This window comes from Euprymna scolopes, chromosome 31, assembly GCF_053919585.1.
Source record: "Euprymna scolopes isolate OS-2025 chromosome 31, ASM5391958v1, whole genome shotgun sequence".
Lineage (NCBI taxonomy): Eukaryota > Metazoa > Mollusca > Cephalopoda > Sepiida > Sepiolidae > Euprymna > Euprymna scolopes.
Genome location: NC_136512.1, coordinates 67,325,575 through 67,340,439, shown reverse-complemented (window position 1 = coordinate 67,340,439; position 14,865 = coordinate 67,325,575). Strand labels below are relative to the sequence as shown.

The 14,865-nt window shown below is 32.9% G+C and overlaps 2 protein-coding genes across 9 annotated transcripts in view; both read right to left on the bottom strand.

Moving 5' to 3' along the window:
- The window catches only part of LOC145255788 (serine/arginine-rich splicing factor 6-like), a 38,816-nt gene extending 28,289 nt beyond the window's left edge, over positions 1-10,527 (bottom strand). For 4 of the 8 annotated variants that reach the window (XM_080114461.1, XM_080114463.1, XM_080114462.1 and 1 more), the window contains exon 1: positions 10,369-10,513. The gene's annotated coding sequence lies outside the window, so the exon portion shown is untranslated. Of the gene's footprint in view, positions 1-10,368 lie in introns of all 8 variants that reach the window. The other 4 variants (XM_080114464.1, XM_080114467.1, XM_080114468.1 and 1 more) reach the window with 3 other exon arrangements.
- Positions 1-14,865, bottom strand: part of LOC145255790 (serine/arginine-rich splicing factor 6-like) — a 563,981-nt gene that overhangs the window by 79,939 nt on the left and 469,177 nt on the right. The window lies entirely within an intron of this gene.

The window sequence follows — 14,865 nt, the reverse complement described above, 5'->3', positions numbered from 1 at the left end:
AAAATGCAGCAAAAATTTTTTTTTGTTGCATTTCGTTTTCAAGTACCGGTTTGGACCCAGGCAATTTTTTTTGTCAGGGATTTGGCCAAGATATTCGGAGAGTCGCATTTACCAAAACACCTTTACTAAAGTTATGGAGAGGGGGAATTTTTTTTTAATGATGAAAATAAAGCACCGTAAATTGTAACAATAAAACAAGCCACGCGTGCTTGGTCCCCCCTCTGGTGCTGCGATGCCACACACACAAAAAAAGTGAAGAAATATGAGAAGTGTGAAGGGCCAATGTTGCCGTCATCTTTTCACCAAGTTTCAGAAAAATCTAATGAATGGGGCAAAAATCACGAGGGTAAAGTTTAATTTTTTTTGCAATTGTGTGGCATTTGTGACCCCTTTTGAGTTCCTAGGAACGCCAAATCTAAGTGAAAATGGAACAACGGTGCAGTTTCATGCCTTAGGACATGTATAATTGAATTTAGCACCATGGAACCCACTATATAGACAGAGTGGCTTCCGGGCCTTGATAAGTGGTGATCACTGTGTAAAAAGAAAAAAAAAAAAAAAAAAAAAAAAAAAAAAAAAGATATCAAATTTTGGAGTAATATGAAAAAAGAGATCCAAAAAGGCATGTTTTTTAGTCCTAAAAGTCCCAGAGGGATGCGAACTAGAATTTTGCCAGAGTCACCCATTCTGAATTTATATTAAGAACAATGACCCCCACATGTTTTGGCCAAGTTTCAGGAAAATCTAATGTACGGGGCAAAGTGCTATTTTTGACCTCTTGAGGCCCTGGGGACGCCGAATCCCAGTGTAAGTAGATAACTGGTGCAGTTTCAGATCTTAACATATGTATATTTGAGTTGACCATTGTGTAAAATCACTAGATAGTCAGACATATGAAGTTTTTGTTGAGAAATATGAAAAAGAGTCAAAAAAAAAAAAAAAAAAAAAAAAAAAAAGTGCTTTTTAGGACTGGAAGTCCCTGGGGACGTGAACCAATATTTTGTCAGGGTCACCCATACTGGATTTATATTAGGAACAATGGGCTCCATATTTTGGCCAAGTTTCAGATGTGGATGGATCAAAAGTTATGTGGCAAAATGCGTCATTTTTTATCTCGAGCCCCTGGGGCCGCAACAGGAATGTTTTTTACTGTATACATCTAATGGAATACAATTTGTGGCAAAATTTCAGGAAAAACGAATGGACGATTATCTGGCAATCGTCCGGAATAATGGACACCACTGAAAACATAGGTCCCCTCTCCGATAAATTGGGGGAACCAAAATTTTTTTTTTTTTCAGGGACATTATGAAAAAAAAAAAAAAAAAAAGCCCGTAAAGTCTGTTAATGAATTCAATAAAACTAAGAAAAATTTCTCAAACTACCAATATTATCATTGAATTAAGTATTGTTTATTTTATATATTTTCACAAAAAAAAAAAAAAAATTAGTTTTTTTTATTACATGTTTCACATAATTTTTATGTAAGATTCTAATATCTTCCTTGCTTGACTGAACATGAAACTTTTGGTGAAACAATTTTTATATAATCTTGAAAAATACTTTTTTTCAACTTAAAAGCAGGAACACAAAAATAAATTTAAAAAAAAATGGTAAAAGTTATAGAAATGTTCACTATAGGAATGTACAGATGCACGGCTGAGAAAAAAAAAAAAAAAAAAAAGCCAGCACTCCTTATAACTACCTGAAATTTTCAGACAGCCTTTTGACTGACATTTTGGTTTCTGTAATATCCACACTGGGACGATTTTTCGTTTGTGATTATGTAGAGCAAGATTCAATCTAATTAAGCTATTGGGGGGGGGGGGAAGGTTTATGTTGTAGCAGTTGACACTTGCTACAAACAGGAAGAAGTTGATTTTCTCAACTCGAGATTTGAAATCCATTTTCTCCCTGGCTTGTCCAATCACAAGCCAACTCTCAATCACGTGACAGTATATAAAGGGTGTAATCTGAAACTCAACGCTCTTTGATCCTGACTTTGCCTGGGAGCAGACTTCGCCTGGGGCTTTGGCCTCAGGCAGAATGACAACACGCAAGCACACCAAAGACTTTACCCTTTCTTTCTCCTTTAACCGGCTTCCTTCGTACCGACGGCTACTAGTTACAAACACGTGTAAACGGAACTGAACTAGCATTACAAGTGTATGCTGTATTTTCGTGGACATCGCCAATATTACATACCTAATGTGCTTCACCAAGTCGTATTTTATTTGTTGGTCAATTTTTAAAGGAATTACGTTGATGAAAAGAGAATAGAATAAGCATTCCAATAATGTTAATTTATTTTTCTTGCATGCATTCAATATTTTTATGCTCCAAGTTAAAAATGAAAAAACGGTAAAAAATTATGACAGCAAAAAGGGGGCAGTTTTTTTTCAATGTTTACATTTCATACGTGACGTTTGGATACATATGCACAGGTTTAAATTGGATTGGATATGGCTGAAATTTTACAGAAGTCTATCTCTAATGGTGTTTGATTTTTATTTTTACGACCACTGGAAGCAAAGTTACGACTGAGCAAAGTTTACGAAGAATATTTCAAAATTGATAAGAAATCGGTATATATCATCCATTTTCATATAGATAAGTTTCAGAATTATTTTCATGTATAATATGTAAATATTTAATAATTATTAATTGTGCGGAAACTTCTTTAAAATGTTATCTTTTATAGAAATTCAAATCGCTTAAAGGGAAACGATGACAGCAATTGTTAACTATGTGCTAACCATCGCTGTTGGAGTATTAACGAGTTTGTATTCTCTTAAAAATAGAATACTTTTGTGCTTTCCAAAATGAAAGCAGAAAAAGTCTCATTTTTTATTCCGAGTTTGTGAATTTAAAAAAATTATCAAGTTTTTGTTTTTAACGCTTATAGTACACATGTACTAAAAGCGTACAAAAATAAAAAAAGTACTAAGTACATGCCTTTGTTTTTTAGTGGTAAAAAACAAATATATAACAAATAAAAAAGGTACTTGCGTACTTATGCTCTCATGCTGAAATAATTTAGAAACCCATTGTTAACATGGGGAAGAAAGGGTGTTTTAACTATTCTGTACTTTCACTTAAGTAAATAAAATATATCGTGAAACTTGAATTTATTTTTAGCTCATTGTCAAGACCATTTTTTTGAATCTGTAAAACAAACCCGTTTTATTTTAATTGAAGATATCTAAATAATTAGGCGATTCGATAAAAAATTTCATCCAAATGCATTTTGTAAATTTTTATCTTGTTCCCACCTTAACATTTTTCTTTAAAATGACTATCTTTTCAGGTTTTCGGGTATGCTCAAAACGAATATCGCATTTAAATTTTCCGCAAATAAGTAGCTTTCCGGATATTAAGCAATGCCATTTCTTGCATTATTGCTGGTGGCCATCTTAGTATGCGTGTTTGTGCATAGTTTCTTGGGGTTGCGTTTGCGCGCACCAGGATGGCCACCAGCAATAACATAAGAAATGACATTGCTTGATATCTGGAAAACTACTTATTTGCAGAAAATTTAAATGTGATATTTGTTTTCAGCATAACCTAAAACCTACACTAGTAATCATTTTAAATGTTAAGGTGGAAACAAGGTAAAAAAAACTACCGTTTTATTTCTTTGTTCACATAGTTGAATTTTCAGTAACGCAACAGAATAGAAATGACAAAAATTACCATCAACTGGTGAATATATAGTTGTTGCTGATCAGGATTCCTGGTATCCCGGTACTGTGAAAGCTACATCAAGGATTCATGTAGAGCACGATTTACGATTGCATCTTAGAAAATAGGGGTGTATTTTGGGCCAGATAGAGAAGATTTACAAAATTGAAAATTGGACTGGTCCCAAAATGCATAAGTTCTGGTTGATTATGGGAATTTCCATCTTTTACAGAAATCCAAAATCTATATGAAAAATTTTCTTTGATTTATTCATATCTACTCAATTTTTTTATCTTTGAAGGGAGTAGTAAATACCGGCCATGAATGCTCTTTAGGCATTCAATGGCTACACCCAGATTAAGCTCTCCTTTGGTGAGGAGGCAGGAAAATGCTTGCTCTCAATAAAGCTATATTTAAATACTACTATAATATTTAATTTTGTTCATGAATAGACACCTACTGTATGATACCATGCGCCAGTAAAAAAAAAAAAAAAAATTGAAATTTGTACATCTGAATTTATAATTCATGGCTTATGGTAAAGAGATACAGCAAATTTGACTACATAATCAGAAAGAGTACACAATTTTACATAAGAGTGTCAAGTTTCATGAGAATAGCTTGAAAAATAAAATGGTGGCGAAATTACCTAATTTCTTGAAATTAGGATGTCCATGATTTAGCCCACTTTTTCTAAAGAAAAATGTCCACGGAAAAGCCTAAATTTTGGCACTTAAAATTCTCATAACTATGGTATTTGCATATTTCAAACGGTTTTAAGCATCTTTTACACAGCTCTTTTCATGCAATAACAATTATTTAAAAAAGAAAAAAAAAAAATCAACTTGAAATGCTAACTATTATCTCCTTTAACCAGTCAAAATATTAAATTCTATCTTCACACAAAAACACTTCAACCTACTAACCAGTTTCTCTTCTAACGCTACTAACGAAAATGACAAATAAAGTTGTTTATTAATATAGAACGAAACTACATTTCGTTGTCCCTCATTCTTTAATTTTAACTGTAACAATGCCAACCATTCTAGTTTGTGTTTTAGAGATTATCGAGGATGTTGAAAACGAATCTGGCATTTAAACACATTGCAAATTTATCAAACCCCTGGACCCTGGGATTATTTTTTACTTTTGTTAATGCTTTTCTTACATGATGTGTTTGCGCGTAGAAAAGTGACTTGTCACATTGAAGGAATCTTTAGCGGACATTTGAAATAAGTTAAAAAAAAAAAAAAAAAAAAAAAAAAAAATGTAGTTCATATTTTGTATCGTTATGTAGTTTTTAATGCTTTTTAATTGATCTAAAAGATCAAGTTCTATGAGCCTTTTACAAAAAAAGTTTTCTTTTTTATTTAGAGGGGGATATTCAATTATATAACTTGTATAATTATTAACGGGTGCTTCTGCAGTTTAATTAACCGTTTTTCCGTAAGTAACACGCGGATATTAACTGAGCAGGAAACAGTCTAATATTTCACACAAATTCTGTTTACATTGAGACCCCCCCCCCCATGTAAACAGAATTTGTGTGAAATATTAGACGGTTCTTCTGCTTGGTTAAGGTCGGCTCATTACTTACGGAAAAGCGGTTAATTCTGTTTACATTCAGGGAGGAGGGGGATGAAGGAGCGGGGGAGCATCGCCCCTTTATCCGCTTCCCCCTCCAATGCAAACAGAATTTGTGTGAAATATTAAACGGTTCTTCCGCTCGGTTAATGTCAGCGCATTGCCGCATTATAGGCACCGCCAAAATTGGGGGGGCAGGTCAGTACTTTTTGACGGACCGTCTTTTTAAAAATCTACCAAAAATCAGGTAATTATCCGATCAATACGAAATTTTCAGCGATTATTAGGAGAAGAATGAACTTTATAACAGTGTACTTATTTTTCATAAACGATATTTATATATATATTTTTTTTTGCTTACAAAACCCCCCTTGTTTTGAAGTGGGAACAAATATGCTTAAAATAATCATCTGAAACTGAACAAAACATATTGTGTTGTTGTAAGGGATAGAATTATAGATAAAAAAAAAAAAAAAAAAAAAATTGTTTGCATACCTTATTTTGACGTCTGAATATCAGAACTTCGATTGTGTTTAATTATCCCGCTTTTGAGTTTTGAAGTGTGAAATTCGGTGAATATGTTAAGTAAAATAATTAATTTAAGTTAAGCAAAACAAAAAAAAAAAAATTTAATATTTATACGAAAAAAGCCATTTTAAAATTTTTGATAAATAAATAACCAATTTTTTTTTAGCGAGCCGAATAATGCATGACCATTATTAAACAGGGCATGCTTTGAATAATTGATATAAAAAAAAAAAATCGATAAATGTTGTGCCCTTTGTGTTAAAAATAGCATCATTTTTTTCGATCCCGTTTGAAAACGTTTGCCGCCTTTCGACTACGGTGGACCAAACGCGCTGAAATAATTTTTTTTTATTCTGCTTTAAATTGCCCCCCCCCCCCTATTTTGGGGAGTCTGGCCCCCACACACATATACATTAAAAACCAAACTCATACAAATGGTCACCCATCTGGTACTGGCCAGCCTCAGCTTTATAATACATTGAAATTTTCGTCACTGAAAAATAAGTTTTTTTGGCCTGTTTGGTCTTCCATAGTTTTCTTCTTATAATCCGCAAACGTAAACAGAGTCGATCTCGACTCTACATGAACGCGAAATATCAGGTTACCTATATGAATAAGTGGAATTATTTGAAATTCAGGTACTTATATTATAATATTTTTGCATATTCTCTTAGAAAATCATCCTAAATCTTAGTTAGACAATAAATAAATAAATTAATTATTTCAAAAACCTTTTTTTTTTAATATTTAAGTACGTTTTTTGTGCAAGACAAAAAATGTCAATTGTTAACTTTTTGGGAAAATTTAACATTTAAAATTTAACTAAAAATAGTAGAAAAAGTTTTACATTATTCTGTTTTCTATATGATAAAATTCAGGGTTTTATCTTTCTGGAAAAAAAAAAGTTACTCAGAAATAATGGATTTTAATAAATGTAATTTCGTTTTAAAAAACAACAACAACTTCATTTTGCGGCCATTTTTGGCGGTGCCTACCGCATTACTTACGGAAAAACGGTTAATTAAATAGTGCCAGATTCAATACCATGCAACGGTAAATAAAGTTTAAATTCCAGATTCATTTTTAACGGCCTCGGTAACCTCTAGGTAACAAACTAGAATGGTTGGCGTTGTGTTACGGTTAAAAAAACATTTACCTTTTTTTTTGTACAAAGTTTTATTTAATTAAACATCTTAGGAGTTTGAAATAGACCCGTACAGTAAAATTTTACCTATGTAACTTAAATTTAGCTTCCGAATATCGCCATAAAAACATTTCTCATTTACTTTTTCACGTGTATAAACATTGGGGGGGGGGGGACTTTAGACTAATATTTCAAATACAATCAAAAAGGTCGGATGTACACGAATGAGGCCCCCATTGCGAACTCGCACTGACTACGCAGTCGCAGCGCGTTACAGGGAGCGTTCCCTAAAACCAGAAAATGCGCGTGTGCGCGATCCTAGTTTACTTACGTTGTTGCTATTTTTTTCTCATCGAAATTTTTTTTGTTTATTTTTATATTTATCTAAAGTAGTCTGAAACCTAAAAAATGTATTTTTCTTCCGCCATTATTGCACGTACTTATCCAAGTTTTATGTATTCCTTAATTAGCTTAGTAGCCTTTCTATTGGTAATGATTTTATGACTAAAAGGGAGGGGGGGGGGATACCTTTTTAGAATTTAGAGCAGAGGATCAGTTTTGCACATGAATTTTAACTATTCATTTCTGGACGATTATAGCATTTTGGACAGTTAACCTTTGTTATGGGAGAAATTATGTGTATTCTGGAAGGGAGCTATTCCTTTTCCTGTAGGACTTGGGGTCAGTGGGGGGGGGGAGGGTTAACAGCCCTAGAAAGGGTCTAATTGCCTGAAACGTGCGTTAGATTTATAGAATTATTTTTTGGGTTTGTATTACTGTATACAGATTCGAAAAAGTTGTCAAAAAAAAACAAATATATAACAAATACGTGTTATCAAAGGCAAGGTAAGTTACTTTTCTACCTAACTGGATATATTTTTAGTGTTTTTATTTAATGTAACATGTTTATTCAGCTCGAAAAACATTACCGATGTATTGGAAAATTTAAAATGGCACCGACTGCGACTCTTTGACACAGTAAGTTTGAGAAAAGGGGTTAAAAATTAAAAAAAACGAGACAAAATACTGTTAAAAGCCCACCGAATATATGTCAGCCTATGTCACGGTAACATATTGAGCCAGTTTCTAACAGTAGTTAGTCTAGTTTTTTTATTTATAACTCCTTTTCCCAAACTTACCGTGTCCGGACGCCATTTTAAATATTCCAATACATCGGTAAACACTGTTTTTCGAGCTGAATAAACATGTTACATTAAATAAAAACACTAGAAAATTATCCAGTTAGGGAGAAAAGTAACTTACCTTGCTTTTGATAACATTTATATTTGTTTGACAACTTTTTCGAATTAGAATGAAATCAAGATTTGGTCTAAAATATTTATATTGTGCACACTAAGACATTTTCGACAAACCGGTACTTATTGAACCATGCTGAAATAACATTTAGAAAGCCATCTTCAAAATAGGCCGAGGGGGTTGTAACTACTCTGTACTTTCACCTAACAATTAAAAAGAAAGATATCGTAAAGTTTTAATTTAACTTGAAAATACCATTGAAAAATAGCGCAGTTCAATCAGTACATAAGCACCCAAAAACCTATTTAAATAATTTTAGAATTATTTCAGTGAATCGAGTCTTATTTTCAGTTGATGATCGTGGCCAAAACGTTTTCGCCTATTTCCCCACGTGTAGCATTAGCAAGTACAAAGAACAATATTGTCATAAACAAGCACAATTTTTGGTACTAGTGCACTTATTGATCCGTGCTGAAATAACGTTATTTAAAAAGCCATTCTTAACATAGGGAGGGGGAGGGTGTTTTGTACCTATTCTGTACTTTAACCTTACAATTGAATAAAAAACAAAACTTTAAACTTGAAAACACGATTTAAAAAAATAGGGCGGATAAGTAAGTGTATTAACACCTAATTTTTAATAAAATAACAAAATTTTGCAAGGGAGGAGCAAAAAAAGAAAAAAAAAAAAAAAGAATGGTCATAGCATTTAAGTAGGTTACGTATGCAAATAAGACTGAAAGATTTAAAACTCACCATACAATATAATACAAGATTTTTATACCATAAATTAAAATAAGTTTTTAAATAAAAGTTCAATTCAAGTACACGCAAACTTGATTTAAGAAAATTTTAAATTAGCACATTAAAAAATGTTAAGTAGCAAGAAACCCCGGTGTTGCTCAGAATTGAACGATACCATTTTTGGAACTGGATGCACTTATTGAACCGTGCTGAAAAAAAAAATATTTAGAAAGCCAGTCTTAACATGAAAAGGGTGTTTTGTAACTACTTGTAACTATTTTCATTTAACAATTTAATAAAGATATCGTAAAACTTGAAAATATTTAAAAATAGCGCGGTTCAATAAGTGCATAAGAACCCCCCCCTTTTTTTTTAATCTTGAAAAATTTCCTTACATAGTATCATTCAATTTTTAGGGTGGAACCCAAGAATAAGCGCGAGTAATCAAAATAATTTCTAGTAGAAATATTGCATTTGTAGTCTCCCATCAAACCATTCGAGGTTCACCCGGCGTTTCTAGAGAAGAAATGGAAACCTTTGTATACTATAAGCATTGAACCTCGTCATATGCTAATACTTTCAATTTATAAAATTTTAAAGTTATAAATTAAATAAAAAACGTCGAATCTCTTTATGACTGGGCGCAATTCCAAGATTAGATGTAAACTTGGATTTTTTTAAAGTTAAAATATTAAAAATGAAGAGTTAAGCAAATAGATAAAATTTACCGGCAAGATAATATTGTAAACCCTTTAATAAGAACCCAAATATATTTATATTCAATAAAATTGAATATATATATATATATATTTATATATAAAATTTTATTCAATATAAATATATAAAGTAAATAGTTTCGAAATATACGAAATAAAAAGTGGTCTATCTCCAATATCCATGCAGGAGTTTGCAATAAACATTTTTATACAACTAAGCTTTACTTACGTTTTTAGCAGTGAAGTAAATATCGAATAATAAAAGCATCCATAATATATTTATTATAAAATATATTTTGCATGATTTTAAAAGCGGCTATATATATATATATATATATATATATATATATATATACACACACACACACACACACACACACACACACACACACACGAGCACATGGTTTCCTCATTTAGATTGCTATTAGTTTTATTTTTTTTTTTAAATCAAAATATATATTAGAACATTACATCTATCATGAAATAAAGAATATATTTAATTTTAAATAAACGAAAGTAAGATTTTTTTCTTTAATTCTAAGAATGCCACATTTTTAGCAAGAAATCGATTTCTAACGTGAAACGGATTCATACCAGAACATATTAAGAATTAAAGTTCTCGAAAAGGGTGCAATTTGTTTCTAAATCAGAAACAAGGGATACTTCCATAAACAAACAAAACACAAAAAAATAACATTTAAACATATTACTTACATTATTTGTACCTCTGGGGGAACGACGATGATTTTTGTATATATAAAAAAAAAAACAAAGAAAAGTACGTCTTCTTAAATATAAAATAAAAATAATACTAGTAAAAACAGGCCGTCTAAGGTGTGGGTTAATGTGCGGGGTTCTCACGCACCAAAGCACGGACTCGTTAAAATATTTTAACAAAAAATATTTATATCCCTAGTTTTTAATAATTGACATATTTTTTTCTTGTTATTTTTAAATATAACTCTAAATGTATATCTATTATATAAAAAAAGATATTTTATAGAATTATAATTTGAATTAAACCGTGGCTACCGGTGGCCGTGATTTCGTGTTTTAGCTATGACGTCATAAAATTAAAAAAAATTTTTTTTTTTAAACTCCCCAAATCTGAGTTGTCGTCCTTTGTTACCAAACATATTTTATTTGTTCTTCACGAATTGAAAATGTGTGCATTTTTAATAATCATTTAGTCCGTTTTTGTGATTTAATTTTTAATTTAACAATTGTTATTCTCCAAAAAAATCAGACGTGAATAAAAGGAGTACTTATACTTTAGTATTAAATTGAAAAAAAAAAAGTTAAAAACATTTGCCTCGTCAGGTGAAAAAAAAAAAAAAAATGAAGAGAAAATTTCAACTAATAACTTCCACTAAATCCATTAAAATTTAATTTTCTACCGACACTTTTAAAATGTGGAACTGACTGTAAGATTTATTGGGCATTTTAACCTACACAAGAAGCACCATTTATTTCTTATGTTTTTGAATTTTTGAGATGAGGGTTGATAACCTGGATTGTTTAGACTACTGTTCATATCTGGAATATTATTCATACGTTTCGGCCAATGTAATTCCTGATGTTCTTCAGGAATCTTTCTGATGAACTCAGGGATCTGCATGGAATTTCTAACAAGACTTTTTATTTAATCTATGGGGGTAGCATGCTCTTGTTTCATCAGTCATGACTGAGTAGAAGTTTTAGTTATGTATTAAGACAACGAAAAGAAGTCTCATTTTAACATTTAAGAAACAACTTTATTTGTCATCTTCGTTAGTAGCATGTACAAGAGAGAAATGGGGTAGCAGGAGAGTTCAGTGTTCCTGCTCGCTTGTATTTCTAGTAGTAGTCAAAAGAGTTCCTGATGTGGAAACAAGCCTGCTGAAAGAGAGAGACAAATGTTCGATGTGTTTACATGTGTAAGAGTATGTGTCCGATAGTAGAGATGGAACAAAGGGTTAGTGTCTCGTGGTATGAAAGAGTATGTGTGTGAAATGCACGTGGAAGCAAGTTTTGACGATAGCCATGTTGGCTTGCTGTACGTCACCAAAGGCCCAGGCGAATGTCTGCTGCCAGCGAAAGCCAAGGAGAAAGAGAAAGAGGGTTTGCCGATTTCGCCTTTTATGTACTCAGTCACGTGATTGAGAGTTGGCTGATGATTGAACAAGCCAGGGAGAAAATGGATTTCAAATCTCGAGCCATGAGAATTAGCTCCTGCCTATGATTGTAGCAAGTTTTGACTGCTACAAAATCCTAAGTAATTCAAAATTGTATTTTTGTATCAGTCACACTGATACCTCCAAAAGAGTGTCATTACAACTGAATTTTATCTGTGCAAGATACACCTGAAGAAGGTCAGAAGTTACATTGCATGAAACATTATACGAATAACACTCAGGATGAGAAAAGTAGTCCGAATAAACTTAATAATACAAACCATTTGTTTGTGCTTAAGTTAAGCAGATTGACATTGTTAATCACGTACACAGTATCCAGCAGCACCTACTGTTTGGAATTGATCACCTCATTGACATACTTCCAGAACAGCTAAAGTTGGCTGCAGTTGAAGAGGGTGCCACTGAGATTCAAAGAGTTCTCAAAATTTACTCGCATAGTAACGCCAATACAAAAAGGAACGATAACTACTCTGCCTAACATTTGCAGGCAATATGAATTGGAACAAATACATAGAGGACATTACAAAGGCTGCTACAAAAAAGGTGGGTTCCCTCTATCGAGCTAGAAGACTACTCAAACCTGAGAGTATCCTGTACCTTTACAAGACCACCATTCGTCTATATATGGAGTATTGTTGCCACGTCTGGGCTAGTGCATCTACCACTAGCCTCTCTCTCTCTCTCTCTCTCTCAGAGAGGATCCAAAAAAGACTTGTCAATCTAATCGGTCCCACTTTATCAATTAAGTTCCAGGCTCTGTCCCATCGCCACAATGTTGCATCACTGTGCCTGTTTTACAAATATTTTAATGGAATATGTTCTGATGAACTCGTTTCGCTTGTACCCCCTTGACGTACATATCCTCAACAAACCCGCTTAGCAATAAGATCTCACCCCTTCACTGTTGATGTCCCTAAATGCCAGAAAGCTTTCTATTTTAATAGTTTCTTCCCTCGAACAGCTATACTTTGGAATTCCTTTCCTACTGCCTGCTTCCCTGGCTACCATCACTTCCCTGTTGTTGTGAAACAGTAATATGCATGTTAAAGAGGTTTTAATAATCCATGTTATTTGCGAATGTTAGGCCGAGGAGTTTAAATGATAAACTCTCGCCTAGAATGTTGTTGCCAGTGCAAATCCGTGCCTGGAAAGGATTATGTTTTTCACTTTCCAATACTGGTTCTGGTTTGTGCTTGTATCAATTGTCTGTATGTTTCTTAGTGGATTACCTTTCTACCAAGTCATGTCTTTTTTGCGTCTCCATATCCCATTTCTTACAAGAACATAACTTTGACACTAAAACTCCATTCTCCCACAGAAGGATAACTTTATTGTTCTAACACTGCATTCACTTATGATGTGATTGGCTGTTTCTTCTCTTTTTAGTCAGTGTCTACATTTACTGTTTTCTTTGGTTGTTGTCTATTTCGTGTTTGTAGGTCGTTCTGATCGCATTATTTTGTGCAGCTGTTAATAGCAAAATTGTTGTTGTTGTTGTTGTTGAGCATCATTCATTCATTTTGTATAAAATCAGATGATTATTGTTGACATTTGTTTCTCTGTTACCTTTCCAGTTAGAATTATTTTTAGAAAGACATTTAGAAGAGGGGAACACCTGAAGGTTGCCAACATCCCTAAGTGAAAGCATTTCTGTTGAAAAAACTGGATTTGAACTTGGTGCACCCAAGTTGTCAGTCCGTATCATGAAGCCTGCTACTGTGAAACAACATTATGCATGAAACGGTTAAAGAGGTTTAAAAAGAAAGTTCTCCTGGAAAACTAAGTGCTAACGAAATACTAAAAAGAGTACTCGGTTGGAACATCTATAATATAAATCTCACCTGTCTGTGTAAATGTATGCATGTATGTATGTTTGTATGTCTGCCTAAAACTTTCGACAGAACCAACGGATTTTCATGAGATCAGTTTCATTTTGAAGCGTGACCCTTCGGACGACAAATATAAAAAAATTGGCTAAAACATTAATTCCTTCACCCTCAACTGAGTACTTTTCTACAAGGAGGAGTTGCTTTTTTCACCGATATTTTTTAAAGTCATCCCCTCTTTTCGATTGACTAGCCTTAATTTGAATCTTTGCCACTTCTGGTTTGGCAATGGACACAACAGCAAAGACATCAAGTTTTTTTGTTTTTTTTCACATTCTTTTCTTCTTTCGCGGTATAGGTTCGAGCCTGCCAGCCTACTACCACTTTTTTTTTTTTTGCTCAACACACACCTCCAAACACCCAAGCTAGTATAAATAATGTCATTGCCTATTATTTGGAAGAATCTCCCATTCCTATGCTAATGAAAAAAAGAAATAGGAAAAAGAAAACAAAAAAAGACAGAAAACAAAGATGCTTTGCAGAACTGGAGACTTTGATAACATGTCCAGATTGAAAGAATGGATGAGAGTTCTTGGGTTAATAGATGAAGAACAGTTAACGTAGCCGATTCAGATCACAACGAAAACCAAGGAAAACATGTCAGGAAGTGATAAAACTTGACCTGAGAAAAAGCAGGATAAATAAAGACCTGCCAGAGTTAGGTTGGATTAGAAGTAAATTTCTTAAAGCCATTCAATGCATGCCAACATATAAAATGGACATTAAAAATGAAGATGATCATATGATGATGATTTTCAATGGATAAAAAGCGATTGGCATAAGTCACTCAACTTAATAAACATAGCAGATAAACTGTCTTACATCTGCACTTTATTTATATCCATCTCCATCAAAACATTAAAGGATTACCTGCATCCCTAATAAATCAAGTTAAACCTTCTTTGTTACAATACACTTATCAAATAAGAAACATATATTGAACTAGACTTTAATGAATGGCATCATTCTTTTCTTATTTCATCATTTACTAGTCTAGGTGCCAGGCGTTGCTGTTGCATTGTTTGGAGGTGTGTGATAAGCAAAAAAAAAAAAAAAAAAGTGGTAGTAGGCAGACAGACTCGAATCCATACCGTGAAGGAGGAAAAGAACATGAAAAAAAAAAAATGTAACATCTTTGCTGTTGCACCCAT